Source organism: Anomalospiza imberbis, chromosome 3 (assembly GCF_031753505.1).
Source record: "Anomalospiza imberbis isolate Cuckoo-Finch-1a 21T00152 chromosome 3, ASM3175350v1, whole genome shotgun sequence".
Lineage (NCBI taxonomy): Eukaryota > Metazoa > Chordata > Aves > Passeriformes > Viduidae > Anomalospiza > Anomalospiza imberbis.
Window position 1 is genome coordinate 67200647 of NC_089683.1, and position 16713 is coordinate 67217359.

Here is a 16713-nt window from a genome sequence, read left to right on the forward strand (position 1 = left end):
ATTAGCTAGATGCATGAGAAAGCATCTCAAGACTATTTCAAACACTGTGTTTGTATTAAAAGGATGTTTCATTTCTAGTGTTCTTAAATAATAGTCAATTGCATGAAGCCTAAATTTCTAGATGGATTGATTCATTCTATCTGTATTATTAATGATGAATTGCAGTTGCAATGCTTGTTTATATTAATTATGCATCTTTAGTCAATAAACATCTTCCAGCAAATATTTGAAAATGCTATCAAATCTGTTGGTATTTTCCATTGATTAATTTGTATTGTATGATGCTGATTTTCTGCTCAGATATTTTCTCTCAAAATGGCAATTATTATAATGTGAACTTTGTGTGAAATATCTTTGATTAAGAAACCTAATAATTATTGCTTTCATTATGTTATGATACAGTTTTCCTTATGAGCCCTGTTATTTGTTGACTTGACAATCTGGAAATTTTCAGTTCTCCCTCACATCCTAAGGCAGCTTTAAATGTACTATGATAGTGCCAGAGACCAGTGAGTGTAGAGAAATCATCTCACTGAGCTGTCTAAAATTCAGTGATAGTTATTAAAAATAAAGTCTAATTTTTATTGCTACTTTCAGATATTTTCTCTCCTTGGATTAGGTTATGTTGCATTTGAATGTTTCTTCTTTCTTCCTTACTGTGTGCTGTAAAAATATTAAAGCATTTAGGCTATTTTCATCATCTTTTTAAGTACTGCTAATACTGTTGGTTAGCTGATCCACAGTGGAGCATTAGTAGTCAAATGAGTAATTTCCCCTGCTCTAGCAATAAGTGTCATATTTAGAGATATTAATAGCACCTTCGGTTTGGGTCGATGTGCCACTCTTATTTCAGTGGTTTGGAAAGATCTCAAGTCTTGCTTCCTTAGGAAGAAATTATTTTTGTGATCTCCAGGCAAACTCTGCCTGGAAAAGTGTGCTTTGGCAGTGGGTGTGGGGGACAGCACAGAGCGAGCTCCCTGTGTGTTTCTTCTCTTGTGTCACTCATTTGTGTGGTTCAGTCTGTGAGTGCCACTTAGGTCAAGGGCAAGCTTTGACAAGCCTGTGCCTTTCTGTGACTGGAGCTCCAGGCTGTCTGTTCAGGACAAAAGAACTAATTGAAGTGTTAGCGTGGTAGGTCAAAACATTTGTACAGTCAATATTCATGGATTCTTTAATATAGCATTTGCTTTTAGAGTTTCCTCAAAGCAGATCAGCACAGAATATCACTGATTGTATTTGTAATTACTACCAGCCCTGCCTGCCTATAAAGCCATATGAACACCCACTGTTTGCAGGAAATTCTAGGGTTGCTCAGCCCAATTCAAAAATGTCATTGTTGTCAGACAATACATCACCATTAGTGTGACCGCTTAATGGCGGGGAAGTTTCCTCTTGTCTTAGGGGTAATATGTTAAAGAGAAAATGCTAGTAATGTCAACGTCAATAAAATAAAAGGTTTTCTGTGTAGGTTTTTTGAGTTTTTTTCCTTATATTACATCTCAAAAGACCTTTCCCTTCAAGTTCAGATAGTCTTTGGTAGGATTCTGATAAAGAAACTTTTTGATTACTGTGAGAGCAGTTTAGTGTAGTATTACCACAAATGAAAGTGACTATATATCTCAGACCTTTCCCTTCCTCTGTCATGTTGCCACGGAGTGCTGCCCATTTCTGAATTAGTGAGAAAATAATGGATCTGCCAGAGCACTTGAAATATTTAGGAAATGTAGCAAGGCAGGAGGGATATTCTAACAGTGCTGGGGCTGCAAGCAGAGAACTGCTTGTCCTTGGGTTTATCTTTTACAATATATAATTACGTTGAAGGTCTGGGTGTATTGGCTTGCTGAACCTCTCTGATGTAAATCTGTTTTGCATCCACAGTTAATATTTAATTTGCCTACAAGCATAGAAACTTGTTATTTTTCTCTGTGATAATATTGGATGTATAGGTTTAGGGTTTTAGTCTCTGATTAATCCAGAGAGTAAGGAATTTTGCAGGAATGCCATCCGAATTTAGTTCATTGCATGTGGAGGATAAACCTGTGCTCTAAACACAGCCCTCAAGGGCCCCAAGTTTAAATGCTGTGCCTACATATTTCAGACCAGTATCCTGTGTGGAATATCCATGTTATCCTTAAAGCTAAAAGCTCTTGTATACTTGAAGCTAATATTGCCTATGGCTGTGCAGGTAAATAACAATTTACAATCAGTATGCTTTGTATTACATCAGTTTGTTTTGTCATGAAGAAATAAAATGTCAATATTTTTTTTATTTGTGAGCAAAACTAGTAAATTCTATGACTTTTAAAAATCAGTTCATGTGTATTTGTATTCCATAAAAAGTTTTGGGAGGTTCTTTTCTCATATTTTCCATATAATTCTAGTACTGACAGCATGACATCAGGTTCACCTCTTTATTGAAAATGTGGCTAACAATATATATATTAGTAGATAGATATATCTAGACATTACAAATATATCTTATCACATATTCAATTCATTTAAATATAGAGGTAATTTTTGAAAATACTATTAATATGACTGACTACATCTGTAGAAATTATATCATGCTTGAGTATCTCTGAACTTTACCGGAAACTAGGAGAAATGTGCATACAGGAAATCAGAACACTTGCTCATACAATTTAATAATTTTGCTACTGAATTATTTGACAGAAAAAATAAATGCATCTCAAACAATTATTCAGAATTAGGAAATAATCACACGGTAATTCTGTAATGCTTTCTCGTTTGTTTTCTTCTTGAGATGCATTTTGATGTTTTAGGTTCTTTTTAGCCAGTTTATATCGTAAGTATTTGGAGTTCAGCCTGCCAGATAAAAGCAGAGAAGTTTAAAGGAAACTTGCCTTTTGGTATGTCAAGAGACATCAGGATAATTCTTCTCTTTAACCCTCTCAGACTAAAGGAGCTAAAAATACGCAGGGTGTGGATGTGCACGTACCCCAGAGAATTAGAAAGGCTGCACCTCTTTCTTTTGTCATGGGAACACACTTCTGTGGGTTGGAGGAAAAGAAGCTCAGGTGGGGAGAGTTCCTTTGGCAGAAGGCAGGCATTGTAGGCCTCTGCAGTTTTATCCTTTAGAGAGTACATTTGACGGTACCTTTACTATGCATTGACTAGATTGAATGAGGAAGATCCAAAGGCCCTTAAACTTCAATTCAAATTCCTGGAAGACAGAACACAGTCTGGATCTCTTGTCTCTGAAAGCAGTCAGGGTAGCTTGTGAATAATTTTGCTTTTTTGAGAAAGCACAGTCCTCAGGCCCAAAGATTTTAAAACTTGATTAGATTCAGGTCTCATGGGTTGGTCTTGAAATAAATTTATGTATTCAGTGCAAGAAGTTAAAAGAAATTGCTCTCTTGAAAAATGAGATTCAGCCTTTGTTGAAGAGTCCCTTTAATTATATTTCTAGTCTATGTTTTTTACTTTTAAATTCATTCAGCATAATCTTCATTGCTGTCTCCAAAATAAAACTTAGTTTAGTTAATCAGCTGCTGAAAGTGAACAGGCTCTTACGTAGCTGCTGCATGGCTCTTTCAGTGATAAGATGGGGAGTGGGCTGTTTCCTCTTTGCAGAGCTTTCATGACATGCATGTTGCTGCTGACAAGAGCTGCTGCACTTTGGTTTAATACTTGCTTTCCTTCTGTCTGTATTCCAGACTGGCTGTGAGTATTTGTATATGTTTTCATTCACAGCTCTGTAAGCATATTTTGTCCCTATTTCTCCGTTATTTCTTTGCAATATTCAAGCATCAAAGGGCAAAATATTTTTTTGCCGTGAAGGTTAGATGGCAGTGATTTGTTTGAAGCCATCAAGTATGTCTTTAGCATTGGCCAGAAATGGATTTTTAAGCTAGATTATGGTGATAGAATGGCAGAGTAATTAGTACAGAAGAGTCATAGCTGATATTAAAGTAATAACTTAGCAATTCTATTCTCGTTATTGAACTGCATATCAAGTTGCAATAAAAAATTGTGAATAAAAATAGTTTAGAAAATTTTTCAGAAACACTTCCGTTAAGGAAAATTAAAAGCTTGAGAAGTTCTGTCCAAATTTAGTTGCATGATTTTAAATACTTTAGAATAACTTCACAATATATTATTTAAAGAAAGACAGGTCCTTTGTGAAAAATGTTATTAGTGGAGTCCTTGAAGCAAGTGCTAGAAAATGGCTTTTCCATTACTTTGGAGGCAGCATTAAAATACCATGAAATTCAGAGCTTCTGATTTTATTACAGACATTTTTATACTAGTATTTAAGCATTTCCCTTATAGCCCTTATACCTAACATCCAGCATTTTAAGAGAACTTATATACCTGGAGATGGATCACCAAGTGATAATTTAACAGCAAGCTATAAATCTATCAGATTTTCTATGTGTTGTATATACTTGTATATCACTAACTTATATTAAAAGCATATTAGATTTTAATTAAAATTCTACTATGCATAGAACTTACTTATAGAAAAGGAAGTTGTAGATTTAGTGCACCTGAAGCAAGTTATACTTTTGTTGGGTTTTTTTTCATTTAGGTGGATCTTGTAAAATTACAAGTTTAATTATTAGTTTATATTGCATAAATGAATAAACATTCAGAGATAATTTCAATTTTAGTCATGATTTTCATGAAGTTTTCTTTCCTGTTGCAGTGTCATCTGCAGTCTGTAGAAAAAAAGATTTGCATGTCATTCCTCCCTGCAGACAGTTTAGAAGAAAGAAGAATTAGTAGGTAAAACAGAGCAAGTCTGAAATACAGCACTTGTGCTGACTGTCCACCCTCCCGTCAGCCTCCTCTTTTCAGCAAATTCACTGAAGCTATATTTTTTTAGGCCTGCAGATTACTTAAGGTAGCTGTGACTGATGACTCCAAGAACACAGCTGCTAACACCTGGGTTATAAATAGGGGTAACTGCAGGGGAAGAGCAGATGCATACCTGTCTCCTTGCCAAAATATTCTACTCAAGGAGCACTTTCAGAAAAAGAACAGACTAGGACAATGGGAACAGTTTTGAAGAAATACACATAAGTGGCAGGGCAGGGCAAGAGGGGATGCAAAATAAGAGCAAAGGCTTTTCTTAGTATCCAGAAGTATAACTTGGAGGAATCCAGAAGGAGGGAGGACCTGAACAACTCCAGGGGTTAGATGGACATTGCCAAACGTTTGCTATGACACTTCTTAAATACTGATAGTAGAACATAGCATTACAGGTCACTTCCTTTTGAGAGATGTTTATGTGCCCATCTAGCACATCAGGCAGATGTATTGTTCTGTTCTTCAGTTACTGGTCACATGACTGCTCTTCGAATACTCTGTTTAGTGTTATCAGAGAAAAATATAACCATAGTGTTTTGTTGTCTTCTTTCAGCATGATAAAGGGCACAGGGAAGGCTCATCAGATGTTGATTGGTAGATCTATCAGGAGCTTGAGACAATTCATAGAACTAGTTGGAGAAGGCTAAGGGGGAGCAAATGATTGCATTAATAGAAGATTGCATAAGGTTTTTTCCTCTTGGAAAAGTTATAAATCTCAGGTTTGATCGCTTGGAGTTTTTACATTCTATTTCACCTTGCATAAGGTTCTTTCAGAAGTAACAACTACTGGCAATCACACCAAATTTGATGTTAGGTAATTGTGTCTGTGTAGCGATGCTTCTAAAGCAGTGTAATCACAGCCTCTCACAAAATATGGTCTGGTGTTATTGCATATTTTATAAAATAATTGTTCCTTCTTCCCTAAAGCATATGTCTCGAAGGAGACTAAGCAAATTGTTTCTGATGGAATAATTTTAGGCAAGCTAGTAGGGAAATAAGATTGGCTAATGCTTTCCATCATTAAAGTCTGCTTCCTGTAGCTTATAGTTTTACCAGACTTAAATTTCTGGTTTGGGGTTTTCCATGCTTGATCTCTGTTTTAGGGCAGGTATAAACTCTTTGCATAGAACAAGGTTTACAGGTGTTTACACAGACCTATAATTATATGACCAGATCACTGCAAATAAATTTAGGTTGAATTGTTTGACTTACTCTTAAATTTTTTTGACTCCTGCTTGGTTTAAACACAAGTCGAACATTTCATTAAAATTAATGTGGCAGTCTTGTGTTTAGATAATGTAAAAAGTAACTGAAAGCTGAGAAGGCAAAAGTTACCAAATACCATATTATGTATAATGTTTTTTCCAGAAATTTAAGGTCAGTCCTTAGTATGGTGAATTCATAACTTTGAAATTAATTCATTTGTTCAGTCACAAACAAGCTAGGGGAGCCACCCAGAGGAAAAGCAGTGGCCTCTATTTCATGGTATTCTTTCATTGGATCACATTATTGTGGTTAAGAAGGAAAATTACCTAGATTTAAAGTTTTTCATTTGTTATGAGATCATATGAAATATCACTTGAAAAATGTAATTCCAATTGACTTAAATACCCTTTTATGGATAAAATACTGAAAGGCAGTAATCGAAAACTACTGAATGATCAATGACAGGGAACTGATTATAGGAAGCAGGATCTATTGAGGGCAGCTCCAGTTGTTGGTACCACTGCCTATGCTGAGCAAATGGTTTCAGTAGTTATTTCATGTGAAAAAAATGCCACATTTATAAAACATGTCAATTACACTAAACTGGAAGAGGAAATAAATAATAGAATGCAAAGCAACTATTAATACTGAGAGGCAATAACAAATTTAAATTGGTTATGCAACATAGGTAAGAAAATTGCAGATTTACTTTTTTTAAAAAGCTTTTGGTAGGGGTATCCCTTTTTGTAGTAAGGATATAGCTTAGTGGTATCAGGTTGTTGTGCAACATCAAAGCAGTGCAGCTTGGTGTTAGAAAGTTACATGCTGAAATAGAAAATCACAAGTTGAACCTACAATAATTAATCATTGGTTAGAGATTGACTTGTAGAATAAAGAGGTCTAGAGTGCCTCAAGTTCACAGCATTTACATTAAACACCTTGATGGTGTTCCTGCCGTGTACACATTGCTCTCCCCTGAGCTATATCGGGCCCCTCTGCCACTCCCAGGCATACTTATGTGAGTATCGGGTGTGGACAGAGGGGGAGAAGTTCATAAGTTTAAACAGAGAGAAGACAGAGTCACAGCCCAACAGAGTGGTGGTTTTTGGCGCAATTGCAAGGTCATGACAGAAAGCAGTAGTCAGCTTCTCTAATAGGGGAGCTGGTCCTGGCAGAAGGCGACATTTAGTGTGCTGCCTCATTCGTACTGCCCCTCAGAAGGAAAAGCGGAAGTCCCCACAACATCACCTCAGTAGTGTCTGAGTGAATACTTTCTTCAAAGAAAGAAGCACAGATAGGCAGTGGATGTCACCCATTAGAAATATGTGTTGTTTGGTGATATATGTACATGGACATAGTTGTTTGTGTAGGCCGTTTGTGTAGGCTAAACATTTGTCCCCATCTTTCAAGGCACCCTTCATGTACTGAAAGACTGCAATAAGGTCTCCCCAGAGCCTCCTCTTCTCCAAGCTGAACAATCCCAGCTCTCTCAGCCTTTCCTCATAGAAATGCTCCAGTCCTCTGATCATCTTCATGGCCCTTCTCTGGACCTGCTTCATCAGGTCCACGTCTTTCTTATGCTGGGGGCCCTACAGCTGGATGCTGCACTCCACATGGGGTCTCACAAGGGCAGAGCAGAGGGGCAGAATTGCCCTACTGGCCACACTGCTTTGGATGCCCATTGGGACTCTGAGCCATTGACCACTACCCTCTGCATGCAACTGTGCGACCTAATTCTCATCCACGAGGCAGTCCACAAATTCAAATATCAAATTCATATATCTCCAATTCAGAGAGAAGGATGTTGTGGGGGTTCATGTCAAAGGCCTTACATCCAGATAAATGACATGGGTAGCCCTTCCCTTGTCCACCAATGTAGTCCCTCCATCAAAGTAAGCTGCTAAGTTGGTCAGACAGGACTTGCCTGTGAGGCACTTACAAAAATACAAAATAGTCTGGTCATTAAGGTGTAGCATATTGTTTATGAAAAATACTCTGCAACTTGATGACAATATATATGATGTTACTGGATATTGAGGCAGATTTTCCACAGTGAGAGTTACTATTACAAAGTGTTTTCTGTGACGCTTTCCTTTAAGATGCTACTTGGTCTACAGGCAGTTGCCAGTGAGTGCCTTGTTGTTGTGTAAAAAATAGATTGTAGAAGTTACTTGTGAATATGTTCACATCAGTCACTTTGTATGAAAACAGAAATTCCATCTGAGCAATGGGCTATGGAGAGAGGGCTAAAGAATGAGCAGTAGCATCTGTGCCAGTAGTATGTCTTATATCTTGATGAGAATGACTTTCTAAGATTAATTCATTTTAAGCAAGAGGAATCACCTCTTGTAATGACCATGCAGTAATCTCAAGGTCTGTACATTACATTTTGTCACTATGAAAGGTTTCTGAAGTCACATAAAAAACATGACCTGTTAGAACAATCCAGTGTGCAAAGCCTATTTGCAAAAAATTATTTTATAAATCATTATTTGATTGTGACCAGTATGTAGTAGAAAAAAATAATCTTTCTCAGTGCTGTATTTTTTATGGCCTTTTTTATGTAGAGTTAAATTGGTTTACTACTTTGTTCTTTATCTGAATTGAAATAGTTCTTACATATTTGTTTGCATATTTTCACAGGGTCTATTTTATAGCACTCAAACCTTTAAAAGAAAAAGGGTTTCTTTCTTTCTTTTGTGCTTTATAGAGCCTTTCATTTGCAGTTATGCATTAATGTTTCAAACACAAGACTAAGCATGTTTTAGTGAAGTATCACCCTGCTCATTTTTGACCCAAATTGTGGACAATGCCTGTTGGCAGGAGATTGCCTCAATCATCTGCACCACTGTCCTGGTCTAGAAGTTGTAACCCAGAGGGCAGCAAACCAGTGCTGCCAAACATGAATGAGAGCTGAGGTAGAAATCCTTCCTCACTGCTCTTTTTCTGCTACAGTGTACCTGAGCTGTAACAGGTGGGAATTATTTGGAACACCATAAAACTGTCACTATGCCCCTTTCCTTTGAGTTACTGCCTGATACAATTGCAACTCTGAATTTCTCCCTTGGGTTTTGTATCAAAGGTAGAATTTAGTCTCTTTTATGTAAGCCAAGAGTATAGGTGTTTTCAGTCTTTGTGAGAACTTCATTTTCACTGACTCTCAAATGATTTAAAAATATAGTTCTGGTCGAAAACATGATGACAACACAGATTAATAACTTTCCTTTACATGACATGAGATCAACTTACACCCCAATTTTTTTTTTCATTCTTCTGTGCTTGAAGTACTTGAAAATATTTTTCTCTGCCAGCAAGTGCAGATAGCTTACAGACCCTCTGTATTTAAATACCCTGTGTATTTAAGAGTGTTGCCAGTTTCCAAACTTCAACAGTGTAAGGAACAACAGATGGAGAGCATAATAACTTTACTATCTGGGTAAAAAGCCAAAAAGCATCAAACTGTTTGACACACGTGCTCAAGAGCACATAGAAAGATACAGTTTTTTTCACTGGAGAAATTTGAATCTAAGATCTCATTTGACCCACAAAATGTGAAAGGTACACTTGGACATATACAGTTTTCAATTACAAAATGCAATTTGCTCTAAGCTATTTACATTCACATCAATATATTCAAGGATCTATACCCATAATAATTAAAAATAAGTAGTTATAACACTTCACTCTAAAAATCTCTGATATAGAGTACTCTGTTGTTCAACTGAGTAAGACATAAATCTTTCATTTATGTTCAGAATCTTCTACTGCACACTATCAAGTTAAATGTGGTTTTTTCTGCATACTACAATTAACAGTGTGCAGGCCTTTGAAACTCTGAGCTAAGCTTTTCTAAACATATCAGTGACTGATTTTTCTTTCTGTTTATTCCAATGACGTGACCTCTGAATCAAATAATGCAAGGCTTGCCTTAGAAATAGTCTCTGATGCTTTGAGAGCAAGCCAGCAAGGGATGTGTAAATTATGCGGAGAGCAAATCCCGACTGTGTGTCGTTTACTTGCACAACAAGCTCAACTTTAATTAAGCCAGGGCCTAAGATCCTTTGCCAAGTTGCTTTCAATACTGATTTTACAGTTCGTAGAGCAACATCCTCACCTTTTTAACCCTTCCAAACCCTGCCTGTGGTAGAATGTGTGTGATAAAGGGCAGTCATAATTCAGCAGCTGACAGAAACACTCTTTGATAAATATAATTATTTTAGCAGATTGCAGACTGGAATTAAAAGATGTGGATTTTTAGACTTCTTTGGTGTAACAAGTGTAATGATTGACATGACCTACCACTGTAGTATTGGTGTTAAATCTATGAGATTATCACCTGCTAACATCAAATGGGAAGGATTAGAAAGAGGTTACCTAAAGGGCATACCCAGGATTTAGAAGTGAGATAAATTCTCAAAACTCAAGAATACTGAACCTCCCATGTGAGCTGAGGTGGTATTTCCCATTGAGTGCAATCCATTCTAGGGTTGCACATTACCGTGTGAATTCTTTCCTCCTTGAGCAAATCAAATATTAATCCATTTTGCTTATATTCTACAGAGCTATATTTTTAAATTCTATTACAGTTGCCAGCTAGCAGCTGTCACTGTTTCATTTTAGGGGGATTGTGGTTTCAGTAATTTATATTCTAATGTGTTAAACATTATTTCTAAAACTGATAGGGTTTGATTTCCAGTAGTAAGATTCAGTGGTGTACCACTGAAGATCCATCTAAAAACTTCAATTCAACACAGAAGAAATTTTTTAAAAATTGATCATGTTACAAAATTTAGTGATAGATAGCTGTAAATGATTAAACTTGGCATATGCTGTTAGTGTTTTATACTTAATTCAAGAAAATGAAAGAGAAGGAAGTTTTAAAGAAGAAATACAAGTAAAAAGATTGGAAGGTTTTTCTTTTTTTATTGTTGTGTTTTTTAAGATTACTAGCTCTGATAAAGGACTTAATGCAGAAGCGGAACTTAGAGATGTATATAAAAACTAGTCAACAATTGGAGGTGCGTCAGGGATGATGGTGTTTGGTTTTATGCTTTCTGGTGTTTGGGGGGATGTTATGGTTTGGTTTTCTTTTTCAATATTAGATACCTCATGAATGTTCAAGAGCTCTGTCTCATTGTCTTTAATGAGCTTCAATAGGTTCCCCTTGCTTACTCAGTTAATGTCAAGTTTCTGTTAGATCTCAGATGAGGATGGGGATTTGGATTTTTAAATAAGACTAAAGGGAAATTTTGGCTGTTGGCAGTCTGTTTGAAAGATGCTACTGTGTGTCAAATACAGCCAAATTTGGTTCTTTCACTGGATTTCAAATTCTTTCATTTATTTATTAGCAATTCCAAAAATAGTTTAAGCTTCATTATGTCTCAAACCTTTTGAATTATGCTCTCCGAAGCTTGGTGGTGACGGTTAAAATTACAAACTGCTCTGTATATTGGTCATTGAGCTGAAAGCCATTATCAGGTAGTGCTGTTTGTAGCACATTGCTCATATTTAGTTCTACTGCATGCCGTAATATATTTTTATGAGAGATTTCCCTTTAGTGCAATCTCTAGAAGTTTAAATAATAATGTAATAGTAAATGTGTGTAAATACTAATGTCTGGTTCAGATGATATCTTCAACATTAGCTTATATGCCAGCATTGTTTCATCTCTAATCTCTGTAAGATGCTCAGTGAATTGCTTAAGTCATATGTTTTTGTAGATATTTTAAAAACTCTGTATGATGCTGAATAAGTAAGAAATATTCTACAGGCGCCTTTTAATTTTCAGCTCCTGGTCATGCAGAAATTCAGCAGTTGTTAGCTCCCCACTAGTCGCCCTCTGTTTTACTGAACTTTTCTCTAGGTTTTTTGGTTCATGAATTTGCTATTGCTAGTAATGTAAATATTACATATAGGTATATAATGAAAATTCAGTATTTAGTTACCAGATACACAGGTGCAGTCTGCACAGAGATTTCATGCCTTTTAGTTTCCTTTTGAAGATGGCACACATCTTCGTATCTTTTTTCCAGTTCTTTATTTTCCTTTCAGTAGCTTCTTTTAACATCTTTTCTCCTAGTCATTATCTGATCTTGTCATGAAAACAGCAGTCTTTGTGTCTTAATTCATTAGTCAAAACAAATTATCATGATTTCCTTTTCCAGCTTCTTAAAACTCTTGTTCTCCTCACCCAAATTTCATGCAATATTCTTCTCTCTACTCAGTATAACTTATGTGCCAACTCATCTCAAGAAGATGAAGCCTGAAGAAGAGAAAGATAATCAGGGATATTACTGTAATTTTCAGTTAAACATGGGGGAGGGGCATTTAAGAAAAAGAAATGGGTTCTTCTTGGAGGTGTGCACAGAGAAAGAACAAGTAACAGCAAACATTTGGTTTGACATACTGGGGTAAAACGTGCCCCATTACGCCCAGGACTGTTCATTGAAGTGCAAGTTTTTGGATGAGCTGGGATAGATATGGGAGAGAGAAAATGCTGGCATAGTTCTTGGTTCTTTTGCTGAGCTTGTATGGTAGGGAATAGACAGAGAGTTATCTAATACTCAGGTAATGTTACTCATTTCTTACCTCAGGCTTATATGAGGAATGGCTTTGAATATGCCCTAAAGAGACTATCAGATATCTTTAGTGTATTGGATTACACCCAACTTAGATGTCGCATGCATTGCCAGCAACAGGAGGAGGAGGAGGAAGGAAAAAAAGAAGCCTTCATAGGATTATGCTTATATCAGCAAAAGTTATGCCCAAGAAATAATGTCACACTCGTGCTACAGGAAAAAATATTAATTAAAATTACATTATGTAGCAGGAATTTCTATTTGTATTGTTTTTATTTGCTTTAATTTTTCATTCATGAATCACCCTTAACCTTTAGGGTAAGAGGTATTTTACATTAGCATAAATATTAAGCAGATGCCATTTCTGCTACATAAAGAAATTTCAGCTAATCATTTTTCCATGCATTTAAATAGGAATATTAGAATGAGGGTAATTACTTCTGTTTTCCATGAGTGATCCATCAAGACATTAAATTTCACTGTATTTTGTTGCACAGATTAGTAAGTGTAGAATTAAATTACAAACCAGTGTTAAAATATTAGAAGTGTTTTGAGAAGTTTGATTTTTTTTTCCCTAATGAAGTTAGGGTTATATTTTTTAAATGTATAATATATAATATTATGACCTCTTATGAAGAGGTTATTTTGTCAGGAGAAGGCACATCAGATTGGATGACAGGAGAAAATTTTAGGTTTAAGATATGCTCAGTTATATGAAGGAATAACTTATGAGTGAATTAGAGTGTGTGAAAAAATTAGCTAGAGAAGTTGCATTAGATATCAAGATTTTCAGATTATCATTTGATTTCACATCAAAGATAGCACTCTTGGCACCGGGGAAAGACAGTACAACATTGTTGAAGCAAATGTTATTGTAACAAAATCATACAACTTCAACATAAATATCTTTGGGAGTTTCAGATTTAGCTATCATCAAGTAAAGAGAGCTTTTATTTGCTTTTCCAGTTTTTGGCCATACTCAGAGAAATTTTATTTTCCAAGTCTTTACAAGAGGATTTCACATTAAAACATCACACTGAAATAAGTGAAAGAATGTACTGTTCATCCACTTTCCAAATGGAGAAGCAAAGCTTTTTTTGTGCCCCTCTTTTTTGTGCCTGACTCTATGCTTGAAAGCCAGTCATCAACTAAGCAAGTGATGGGACTTGGAAAGAAATTTGCTTTTTGAGTAAAACAGACTACATTGCCAGAATAATGTATCAGAGGAATTGCTTATTGCATGAGAGCAGATCTGATATTAACAAGATGCTTTGTTGGTTGGAAAAATCCTAAGTAGGCATTGACTTCTCTTGCCAATATCAAGATTTATTGGCACGAGACATATTGACTTCAGCAAATCCATGACATTATTATATCACGAAGACTAATAAATCTTGTTACCAGCCAAAAACATAAGTCAATATAATTATGCTTGATGATGCATGTTTTCCCTAAAGAGCTCAGTGTCATGTTATACTTCCAAGAAATATCAAAAGATCAAGGAAAAAAAAAAGAGAAGTCAGTATAAATAGCCACGTTCACATGAACGTTAGTCTCTGGGTATTTGCAAAAGGTAATTGCCTGTTTCTGTGTCATTTCATATGCCTTTTGAAACAGATTCTTTTTTTTTCAAAAGTTGGACTCCTTTTCAGCAATAGGCTTTAATTTTTATTATTGAAAAATAACCAGATGACGCATATATGTGTCCACAGGAATTTCTAAATTCACAGATAGTCTTGTTTCCAAATTATATTGTAAAATACGTAGACCTATTGGGCTGCACAGACCTGTGGTCTGCTGAAGAGACCATGTTTTATAATTCACAAAGGAAAACAGTGCTGCAGTGTGCAATTTAGATAGAAAATCAAAAACATGCTCCTCACTAACCTGATTTATTTTGAGTCAATTTATTGTTTTATGAAAACAAAAGTAGTTTTTATTTTAAAAAACCATCTGCCGTTGATTATACCAAAGGTTTATTTTCATTGGGCTTTTGTCTTGGATTGTGTTCTTTGCAGCAGAAGGAAGGCGGGGGAAGCCCAGGAAGGCTGCTCAGCTGGCCTGTGGTGGGAGGGAGCCCCCTCTCACCACCCCTCCTGGGGGTGGCATGGTACCCAGCTGGGATCTGAAAAATGGATGTTCCTTGTTGGGAGGCATGGACAAGATAGCTGCTCAAGATTCAAAATTTTTGCAGCTAGTATTTTACCATGGGAACAGCATCACTCTGGGACTGCATTTGTGGTTGTACGTTCATTTGATTCTCTAGGAACTGGTATGAAAATTTCTTTGCCTGGACTAGTCTTGACTTCTTTCCTAATTTGTAACTGGTTTTTAAAAGTCTGAAGAAACTGCTATCTGAAAATACATAAATACTTCTCTATTCTCAAACTATTACATATTCCAGTTATGCCTTTTTAATTATCCTCTTGTTCATATCTTCTTCATTTTCTTTTTTGAAGCGTGGTATTTTCTTAACCTCTTGACGTAGTCGGCCATAGCAGCTTTTCTTTCTGATCTACAAAGTAAGTGAAAATCATCTTATTGTGGAAGCTTTGGTTTAATCTGTTGATTTGCAAAAATATATTACATCAAATGTGGGAGCTGTATGGAAGCAAATGCAAAAATTTCTGAAGAAAAAAAGGATGGTTCAGAATATGTAACAATAGATTAAATTGCATGTTTGTGTTTTTTAAAAGAGGATATTAAAAGAAACCCTGATGTGACGACTTACAATCTCACAGCAGTGATGCTAACAGCTCTACACAGGAGTTGAATTCAGTTTTGCAAAAATAAAACCAGTTATTGAAAATGCATTTGAATGAAACTGAAGATACTGCTGGGGTTGAGGAAGAAGATAAGTTCAGGACATTTATTTAAGAAGGAAAAGTGTTAAAAATAGGTGCTCTGTTAGATCTGATATAGTTGAGGTCACAAAAGAGTTTCCATATAATGTGAGGGGTTGTAAAATATTAATGGCTCCCTAAAATGTTCAGTTTGAACTTAATTTGGCAGCTTTTGTAAAGGATAATAAAAGATGTTTTTACAAATATATTAACGGCAAAAGGAAGGATAAGACCAACCTTTTTTCTCTATTGGATGAGGGAAGAAACTCAGTAACTGCAGATGAGGAGAAGGCGGAAGTGCCTAACGCCTTCTTTGCCTCAGTCATCAGTGGGAAGACGGCTTATCCTTAGGACAACCGTCCTCCTGCGTTGGTAGATGGTGACAGGGAGCAGAATAGTCCCCCTGTTATCCAGGAGGATTCAGAGAACTGCTGAGCTGCTTGGATGTTCATAAATCTATGGGACCAGATGGGATCCATCCCAGGGTGATGAGGGAGCTGGCAGATCAGCTTGCAAAGCCACTCTCCATTATTTACCAACAGTCTTGGCTCACTGGTGAGGTTCCAGATGACTGGAAGCTGGCCAATGTGACGCCCATTGACAAAAAAGGTGGGAAGGAGGATTCTGGTAACTGTAGACTAGTTAACCTGATCTCAGCACCTAGTAAGGTAATGGAGCAGTTTATACTGAGTGTCATTATGCAGCACTTACAGGATGGCCAGGGTATCAGTCCCAGCCAGCATGGGTTTAGGAAGGGTAGGTCATGTTTGACCAACCTGATTTCCTTTTATGACCAGGTGACCCGCCTGATGGATGTAGGAAAGGCTGTGGATGTTTCCTATTTGGACTTCAGCAAGGCCTTTGACACTGTCTCCCACAGCACACTCCTGGAAAAGCTGGCAGCCCATTGCTTGGACAAGAGCACTCTTTACTGGGTTAGGAACTGGTTGGATGGCTGGGCCCAGAGAGTGGTGGTGAATGGTGCTGCATCCATCTGGGGCCAGTCACCAGTGGTGTCCCTTAGGTGTCTGTGCTGAGGCCAGTTCTGTTCAATGTCTTTATTGATGACATGGATGAGGCAATTGAGTCTTTCATTAGTAAATTTGCAGATGACGCTAAGCTGGGAGCATGTGTCGATCTGTTGGAAGGTGGGAGGGCTCTGCAGAGAGACCTGGAACAGTTGGATGGATGGGTAGAGTCCAATAAAATAAAGTTCAGTAAGTCCAAGTGCAGAGTCCTGCATTTTGGCCACA

At 36.7% G+C, this 16713-nt stretch overlaps 1 protein-coding gene and 1 long non-coding RNA gene across 4 annotated transcripts in view; both read left to right on the top strand.

Moving 5' to 3' along the window:
- The window catches only part of LOC137470988 (uncharacterized), a 45235-nt gene extending 30275 nt beyond the window's left edge, over window positions 1–14960 (top strand). The window contains exon 3 of the long non-coding RNA XR_010997338.1: window positions 14636–14960. This is a non-coding gene — a long non-coding RNA (uncharacterized lncRNA). The remainder of the gene's footprint in view (window positions 1–14635) is intronic.
- The window catches only part of LOC137470989 (SAM and SH3 domain-containing protein 1-like), a 531744-nt gene that overhangs the window by 266811 nt on the left and 248220 nt on the right, over window positions 1–16713 (top strand). The window lies entirely within an intron of this gene.